Source organism: Sparus aurata, chromosome 22, assembly GCF_900880675.1.
Source record: "Sparus aurata chromosome 22, fSpaAur1.1, whole genome shotgun sequence".
Classification (NCBI taxonomy): Eukaryota; Metazoa; Chordata; class Actinopteri; order Spariformes; family Sparidae; genus Sparus; species Sparus aurata.
Genome location: NC_044208.1, coordinates 29823556 through 29832445, shown reverse-complemented (window position 1 = coordinate 29832445; position 8890 = coordinate 29823556). Strand labels below are relative to the sequence as shown.

At 45.6% G+C, this 8890-nt stretch overlaps 2 protein-coding genes across 3 annotated transcripts in view; both read right to left on the bottom strand.

Annotated features, from left to right (window-relative positions):
* LOC115574084 (T-lymphoma invasion and metastasis-inducing protein 2-like) overlaps positions 1-6020 on the bottom strand; it is a 40265-nt gene extending 34245 nt beyond the window's left edge. For both annotated transcript variants that reach the window (XM_030405324.1, XM_030405325.1), the window contains exon 1: positions 5895-6020. The gene's annotated coding sequence lies outside the window, so the exon portion shown is untranslated. The remainder of the gene's footprint in view (positions 1-5894) is intronic.
* The window catches only part of LOC115574089 (NACHT, LRR and PYD domains-containing protein 14-like), a 915401-nt gene that overhangs the window by 549328 nt on the left and 357183 nt on the right, over positions 1-8890 (bottom strand). The window lies entirely within an intron of this gene.

The following is an 8890-nucleotide window of genomic DNA, read 5'->3' as shown; positions in this document are numbered from 1 at the left end:
TAGTTTCAGTCGTGATCATTTAAAGGAGCAGTTCAACCAAAACATTTAAATTCTATCCTTATTTACTGTGCAGTGTTGTAGTCCACAGAACAGTTCTGGAGCTTCACAGTAAAACAGAGACTTGATTTAAACAGAAATAACAAGAAAAACGCACCAAGATCCCAAACTGCTCTGAAACAGTGACCAACATGAAGGAAAGAGTTTGGCTTCAGGTTTCCTCTCACTGTTTGTTTGTTCTGCAGTTAAGTCGTGTTCAAACCTTCAGCTGAGTTCAGTTCAGTAACAACAGTGACGTGACTGTGGGCCGGGCCGGGCCGGGCCGGGCCGGGCCTGGCCGCAGCTCAAAACAAACACGGACACAGACGAGCAGTGTTGGACCTGCCGGGCGTTCTCCACCTGAGCTGCTCACGTTACAACACCAACACCAGTCCGACCACAGCAGAGAGCAGAGAGGTGACCTGTGGTCAGCGGGCCAGACACAAACTCAGCGTCTGTTTATGGATCCACAGAATATTCTGCTGTCCAATCAGACGTAAAGATACACTGCAGGTAACCATAGCAACAGGTAGGATGGGATGTTTCAGTCCGACCTGGACACCAGAATAAAATGTTGCAGTTCACATTTCTGCGATTTCTGAAATCAACAATTCTACAATATGTGTCACATCCACATTAATGACCTGACTTACATGTCATTAGGTGGAGGAACGGTGATCTTGAACAGTGGTGTCTGGCTTGACGGTTGCCAGAGACCACTGTTCAAGACATGTTTCAAGTATTGTAGGTGTGAAACCACTGGAGTCCTCAGGATGATGTCCAGAGGTGCCTGGGGCCAAAAATAAGTATTTTATGCTAAAACAGGTGAGACTGTTGAAAAGACAGAGACCACTGTTCTACACAGTGTTACAACATGTTTAAGCATGAAACCACTGGATCCTTTGAAGAAGACCTGATGATGTCATTAAGGCAGCTTTATGGTTTCAGGAACCTCCTGATGCTGCAAACATGAAAAGATACTCGAGACAAACAATGCATGAAAGGAAAGTGTCCACATACTTTAGGCCACTCTGTGACATCACAAACAATGAAGTGTGTGTGTGTGTGTGTGTGTGTGTGTGTGTGTGTGTGTGTGTCTATGTGTGTTGGGCTTCAGGTCTTGAACCCTCCTCCCTGGAGGTTTTCGGTCTCTGCAGGACTCCACTTAGCTTTTAATAAGTCTGCTCTTTACCCAGCCACGCACACACACACACACACACACACACACACACTACAACAAAGGCACCACGGGGCCTGCTGGAGGTTATTTAACAGGGTCTCCCCCTAATAGAGACGCAGCTGCTGGATTGTTTCATGATCTGATCCTGCTGAGCGTTTCAGAGAAACACTGTAGAAGTCACAGATAATAAAATTCATCTGACACAAAAATTAAATAATGAGCCTAAATTTGTGACAGATGAGACTTTACTGATCCAGATCTGGAGATCTGGGAAAATTCAATCAGTAAAATTCTTACGGATGTCTTGATGAATTATCTCAGAATGTTACGAGAGGAAAAAAATGCAACATTTGTCCTGATGGAGGCGTTAAGGTAAAGATCAAAGAGTCATTGAGCTGTAAAGGGTTCATCCTCTGGAGAGCAGGACTGAATATGATCAGCCTCCTCATTATGTTCAACCATGCTGAGGTGGAGACAGCTTCACATTGTTCTGTCAGCCTGAGTCCTGTTTGTCCACGTCCTGTCCTGCGAGCAGACGTCAGCCAGGAGCATCTTTAACCTGAGCTGGACCAGCATGAGGGTTGTTCTGGTTCCGGTCCAGCTGCTCAGGGTGCTCGACTGATGCTGCGAGCCGGGATGATCTCACCGTCAGTACTTCTGCCACTTCATGTGCTAATGTTGCTTTAGCTGCTACGTTAAGCTCTTGAGGAGCCGTCATGGTGACTTCTGCTGCTAATCTTCAGATCTGAACCACGTCTGCAGCCGCCTGTCGCTCCTGATGCTGATTGGTTCAACCACTGTGTTCAGAACCCAGTGAGCTTGTAGCCTGGCAGTGAAGATTTGCAAGATCACGTGATGATGCAAATCCAGCTGCCTCACACAGTGATGTGACACCAGATAAAGAACTCAGTACAGAAACTTAAACGATGTGTTCGAGGTCACAGAAACATGAAGACAAAACAAGTTAGTAAGAAGTCGAGAAACTGACGGACAGTTCAGCTCCATCACAACGTTCATTAACTGTTAATAAAAGGCGCTGCCAGAAGTCGATTTAGAACCAGGGACAGAACCAGAGACAGAACCAGAGACAGAACCAGGGACTGAACCAGAGACAGAACCAGGGACAGAACCAGGGACTGACTCGGTGCTGATGTGTCCTCACGTGTCCACAGATAAATCCAAACAGGGAAGGTGTCGGTCCTGCAGCAGGTTTCATTCAGAGAGCAGCGGCTGAAGGAGAACATGTCATCTCTGTGATCGCGTTACGTAATCAGCGTCGTCTGCCAACAGAAACAAACCAGCGAGGCTCCACAGAACCTTCACTGAGACGTCCTGAGGAGGTAAAGAAACTACAGACGTCCTGAGGATGTAAAGAACCTACAGACGTCCTGAGGAGGTAAAGAAACTACAGACGTCCTGAGGAGGTAAAGAACCTACAGACGTCCTGAGGAGGTAAAGAACCTACAGACGTCCTGAGGATGTAAAGAACCTACAGATGTCCTGAGGATGTAAAGAACCTACAGACGTCCTGAGGAGGTAAAGAACCTACAGACGTCCTGAGGATGTAAAGAACCTACAGACGTCCTGAGGAGGTAAAGAACCTACAGACTGTCCTGAGGATGTAAAGAACCTACAGACGTCCTGAGGATGTAAAGAACCTACAGACGTCCTGAGGAGGTAAAGAACCTACAGATGTCCTGAGGATGTAAAGAACCTACAGACGTCCTGAGGAGGTAAAGAACCTACAGACGTCCTGAGGATGTAAAGAACCTACAGACGTCCTGAGGAGGTAAAGAACCTACAGACGTCCTGAGGATGTAAAGAACCTACAGACGTCCTGAGGAGGTAAAGAACCTACAGACGTCCTGAGGATGTAAAGAACCTACAGACGTCCTGAGGAGGTAAAGAACCTACAGACGTCCTGAGGAGGTAAGAAACTACAGACGTCCTGAGGAGGTAAAGAAACTACAGACGTCCTGAGGAGGTAAAGAAACTACAGACGTCCTGAGGATGTAAGAACCTACAGACGTCCTGAGGATGTAAAGAACCTACAGACGTCCTGAGGAGGTAAAGAACCTACAGACGTCCTGAGGAGGTAAAGAACCTACAGACGTCCTGAGGAGGTAAAGAACCTACAGACGTCCTGAGGAGGTAAAGAACCTACAGACGTCCTGAGGATGTAAAGAACCTACAGACGTCCTGAGGAGGTAAGAAACCTACAGACGTCCTGAGGAGGTAAAGAACCTACAGACGTCCTGAGGAGGTAAAGAACCTACAGACGTCCTGAGGAGGTAAAGAACCTACAGGACGTCCTGAGGAGGTAAAGAACCTACGGACGTCCTGAGGAGGTAAGAACCTACGGACGTCCTGAGGAGGTAAAGAACCTACAGACGTCCTGAGGAGTGTAAAGAACCTACGGACCGTCCTGAGGAGGTAAAGAACCTACAGACGTCCTGAGGATGTAAAGAACCTACAGACGCCTGAGGATGTAAAGAACCTACAGACGTCCTGAGGATGTAAAGAAACTACAGACGTCCTGAGGAGGTAAAGAACCTACAGACGTCCTGAGGATGTAAAGAACCTACAGACGTCCTGAGGATGTAAAGAACCTACAGACGTCCTGAGGATGTAAAGAACCTACAGACGTCCTGAGGAGGTAAAGAACCTACAGACGTCCTGAGGAGGTAAAGAACCTACAGACGTCCTGAGGAGGTAAAGAACCTACAGACGTCCTGAGGAGGTAAAGAACCTACAGACGTCCTGAGGAGGTAAAGAACCTACAGACGTCCTGAGGAGGTAAAGAACCTACAGACGTCCTGAGGAGGTAAAGAACCTACAGACGTCCTGAGGAGGTAAAGAACCTACAGACGTCCTGAGGAGGTAAAGAACCTACAGACGTCCTGAGGAGGTAAAGAACCTACGGACGTCCTGAGGAGGTAAAGAACCTACGGACGTCCTGAGGATGTAAAGAACCTACGGACGTCCTGAGGAGGTAAAGAACCTACGGACGTCCTGAGGATGTAAAGAACCTACAGACGTCCTGAGGAGGTAAAGAACCTACAGACGTCCTGAGGAGGTAAAGAACCTACAGACGTCCTGAGGATGTAAAGAACCTACAGACGTCCTGAGGAGGTAAAGAACCTACAGACGTCCTGAGGAGGTAAAGAACCTACAGACGTCCTGAGGAGTAAGAACCTACAGACGGTCCTGAGGAGGTAAAGAACCTACAGACGTCCTGAAGGAGGTAAAGAACCTACCAGACGTCCTGAGGATGTAAAGAACCTACAGACGTCCTGAGGAGGTAAAGAACCTACAGACGTCCTGAGGAGGTAAAGAACCTACAGACGTCCTGAGGAGGTAAAGAACCTACAGACGTCCTGAGGAGGTAAAGAAACTACAGACGTCCTGAGGAGGTAAAGAACCTACAGACGTCCTGAGGAGGTAAAGAACCTACAGACGTCCTGAGGAGGTAAAGAACCTACAGACGTCCTGAGGAGGTAAAGAAACTACAGACGTCCTCAGGAGGTAAAGAACCTACAGACGTCCTGAGGAGGTAAAGAACCTACAGACGTCCTGAGGAGGTAAAGAACCTACAGACGTCCTGAGGAGGTAAAGAACCTACAGACGTCCTGAGGAGGTAAAGAACCTACAGACGTCCTGAGGAGGTAAAGAACCTACAGACGTCCTGAGGAGGTAAAGAACCTACAGACGTCCTGAGGAGGTAAAGAAACTACAGACGTCCTGAGGAGGTAAAGAACCTACAGACGTCCTGAGGAGGTAAAGAACCTACAGACGTCCTGAGGAGGTAAAGAACCTACAGACGTCCTGAGGATGTAAAGAACCTACAGACGTCCTGAGGATGTAAAGAACCTACAGACGTCCTGAGGAGGTAAAGAACCTACAGACGTCCTGAGGAGGTAAAGAAACTACAGACGTCCTGAGGAGGTAAAGAACCTACAGACGTCCTGAGGAGGTAAAGAACCTACAGACGTCCTGAGGAGGTAAAGAACCTACAGACGTCCTGAGGATGTAAAGAACCTACAGACGTCCTGAGGAGGTAAAGAACCTACAGACGTCCTGAGGATGTAAAGAACCTACAGACGTCCTGAGGAGGTAAAGAACCTACAGACGTCCTGAGGATGTAAAGAACCTACAGACGTCCTGAGGATGTAAAGAACCTACAGACGTCCTGAGGATGTAAAGAACCTACAGACGTCCTGAGGAGGTAAAGAACCTACAGACGTCCTGAGGATGTAAACAACCTACAGACGTCCTGAGGAGGTAAAGAACCTACAGACGTCCTGAGGAGGTAAAGAACCTACAGACGTCCTGAGGATGTAAAGAACCTACAGGCTCTGCTGACATCAGTACACGTCACAGACGCTCTGCTCGGATTCTACAAGTTGATCTAAAGACAAACTGTTCAGCTCCGCAGACGAGGACGAGACAGAAGATGTGAAACGTGGAAAGTGACAGTGAACTCCCAGAACACAAAAGATACATGAGGTGACTATAAACACTCTGATGAACGCTGCATATAGGAACAGTAAAGGCAGCACAGTGATCTAATGAAACACAGTTTTACGGGACAGTGAATGCAACACAGAACAAAAACACTGATGAGTCACAAACAGCCGAGAGAAGAAGAAGAAGAAGAAGAAGAAGAAGAAGCTCTGACCTGCAGACTGTTTGTGCCTCCACAGCTTCTCCTCTCCTTGTACAAACGTCTCCGCTGTGTTTCCTCCGCTGGGTTCACGTGTTCTGTTCAGTCCGTGTGTTCGAGTCTCGTGTTTCCCAGCCTGACAGCAGGAGGGCGGGTCCCTCCAGCTGGACCAGGACCAGGAGGAAGAGGAGGGTTTGTTTCCCCAAACCACACCTCGGTGAACACACACACACACACACACACACACACTACTGAGCTTTCTTCTTCTGCTGTTTCTGAGCTGTTGTACTTTGGACTTCAGTACAGTGTATTTACAGTGTGATGCTGGACATGCCTTGAAAACTTAAACTTTCTTTACAGTCTCTGAACTTGTTCTGGACACACCGTCAGCAACTGGAATATGAGATTACATCTGAGAAACTCTGAGAAATATATGATAATAACTGTCTGTAACTTTATTATGGAAGATGAGATGAAGTCTAAAACATCCAAGTTCATCTTTTTAAATAAAAAACTAAACTCCCCGAGGTTCTGTTTGAGTTACAAGATCAAAAATTGCGAGTGTGAGTGATGTTTTTGAAAGGTTTGATGGATTAACTCACTGAGAGTTGGGAAGTAATAAAATATAAATACTCTTCCTGTGACCAGTAACTTTTTACTTTACTTCAATGTAAGTACTTTTTGTTTCCTGTTTGCTGACGTCCTTCTGGAGCACATGATCGATGATGCTGCTGCTGCTCAGATTATTCCTGCAGCTGCTTCTGAAGCATCAACATCCTGTAGCAGCTGTCTGCCGCCCCCTGCTGGCCTCACCTGCTGCTACACACGTGTTATATGAACGGAGCGCACAGGTGAGTCCAACAGTCTGATGTCAGCAAAGTTTTTTGCAGTGATCTGTAAAATGTGACATTCAAACACGCAGATATGTAACAGAAGGAGAATAATTTACAGTTTCACAATAGAACTTCAGTGAAGTGAAACAGAAAACCTGCTTCAACTGATCCAACCACTGAACCAATAACACAACAGCACCAGACTCCATTAACAAATGTAGTGATTTTAAGAGTTGTTGAGTTAAAACAAACTTTATAATGTAGTGAAACTGTGTCTCTGACAGATTCTAACTCATTGTGTCCTTCTTGTAAATTCAGCATTACATTTAATATATGAAGCCAACTATTAACCACAATTTCACCAGACTCCATTAACAAATCAGCTAATTTAAGGAGTTATTGTGTAGCGTAAAGCTTTATAAACATTGTGAAACTGTGTCTGTGACAGATTGTAACTCATTGTGTCCTTGTTGTAAATTCAGCATTAAATCTTTCAGCTGAAGTTGTTTGTCTCCTTGTAAAAAGTGTCAGTTTGTGGCAGCATGTCTGCACCAAATTTGACACAAACACCAGAATGAAGCTGATGATGTGTGAAAGATTTATAAAGAAGGAAAATGAAGTGAGTCATCTCTGTCCTCAGCCTCCAGTGGACCAGTTTTAGGAGTAATGCCTTGCTCAAGGGAGCGCCAGTGACCGACGACCTGCAGCTGAGGGTTCAGTCTGCCTCCTCTCACTGTCTCACCTCAGTGAACAGAACGATGTGATCAGCTGTGAGCTCACGCTGACACCACCAGGCGGCGCTGTTGTATCAGCTCTGTGTGCTCAGAGCAGGAACCAGCTGAACCAACAGAACTCCATCATCAGCGGTTCTGTTCAGCTGCAGTGAATAAATCCAGTCCACTGATGAGCTGCTGGGGATTTAATGTCTGTGATGCCGACAGACGGATCGGAGTGGATTCAGCTCATCGTCCAGCAGCCTGACGAGCTTCACTGGAGCCAGACATCCGCTTGTTTTAATAAATCTAAAACTAAAACTGGAGAATCATTGTTTGTCTTAATTATTCACTTTAAAACGTCTGCTTGCATTAAATTTAACAGCTCATGTCTCATTTAGAAAGTTCTCTCAAGTCATGTTGGAGTAAAAGTAGAGTGCTAAAATATTTCTTTGTTTAATGTGAAAATCAACCATTAGAAAAGTACCCGAGTAAAAGTCTTAAACGCTGCTGTGGTTCTGCATGTAATCTGCAGAGTAACTAGTTACTACAGTTATCAAAAGAAATGTAATTGAGTAACATGTAGAATATTTGTTTACAGAATGAAGTGGATCAGAAATGTAAAGTAGCAGAAAATGGAAGTAATCAAGTAAAGTACAAGTATCTAATAATTCTACCTGAGAACAGTCTTTGAGTAAATACTGACTACAAGTCAACATTTCATTTTCATTATTTCACAACAAGAAGAATTTGAATAAAATAAAGTAGTTGACTTGACTTTTAAGGTATTCGTCCCCATCTTAGCTGATGTTGTGCTCCTGAGCAACACGAGTCAGTCTATGACATCGATGGAGGTTTTAGAGCTGCTGCAGAATCAAACCACCAACTGTCCGATGACAGTGAAGACAACAAACATCACCAGGACCGATTACCGGACCGTCTCTGCAGCTGCAGCTTGGTTAGATTTAGTGACGTATGAAGCAACTGAAGTGTCGCCTTGGTCTCAGTATCAGTGTTTGTGAGCATGAAACCGCTGGATGTCAGGACATTTTCCAGCTGTATTTTTTATTTTTTTTGGTGACAAAATTGGATTAATGTAATATGTTAGTAGAAAAAGCCAAAACATGACGGCCGTCGAGCCAGAGACCACTGTGCAAGACAGCAGCTCACTGTTTGTGCACATGAAACCACCGAATTGTTAAACAAAATTGGATATTTTTGACATGAAGTGTCAGTGCAAACCCAAAACATGGCAGCTGCCGAGCCAGAGACCACTCTTCAACACAGCATTGCACCTCTTATGAGCATGAAACCACTGGATATATTTTAGGAGATGTTGGGAGACGCCTTTGTGGCAACAAAAATGTGTTTTTTTACCAGATGTTGAGACAAAACCAAAACATGGCAGCTTCCGAGCCAGAGACCACTGTTCAAGACAGCATTTCAACATTTGCAAGCATGAAAC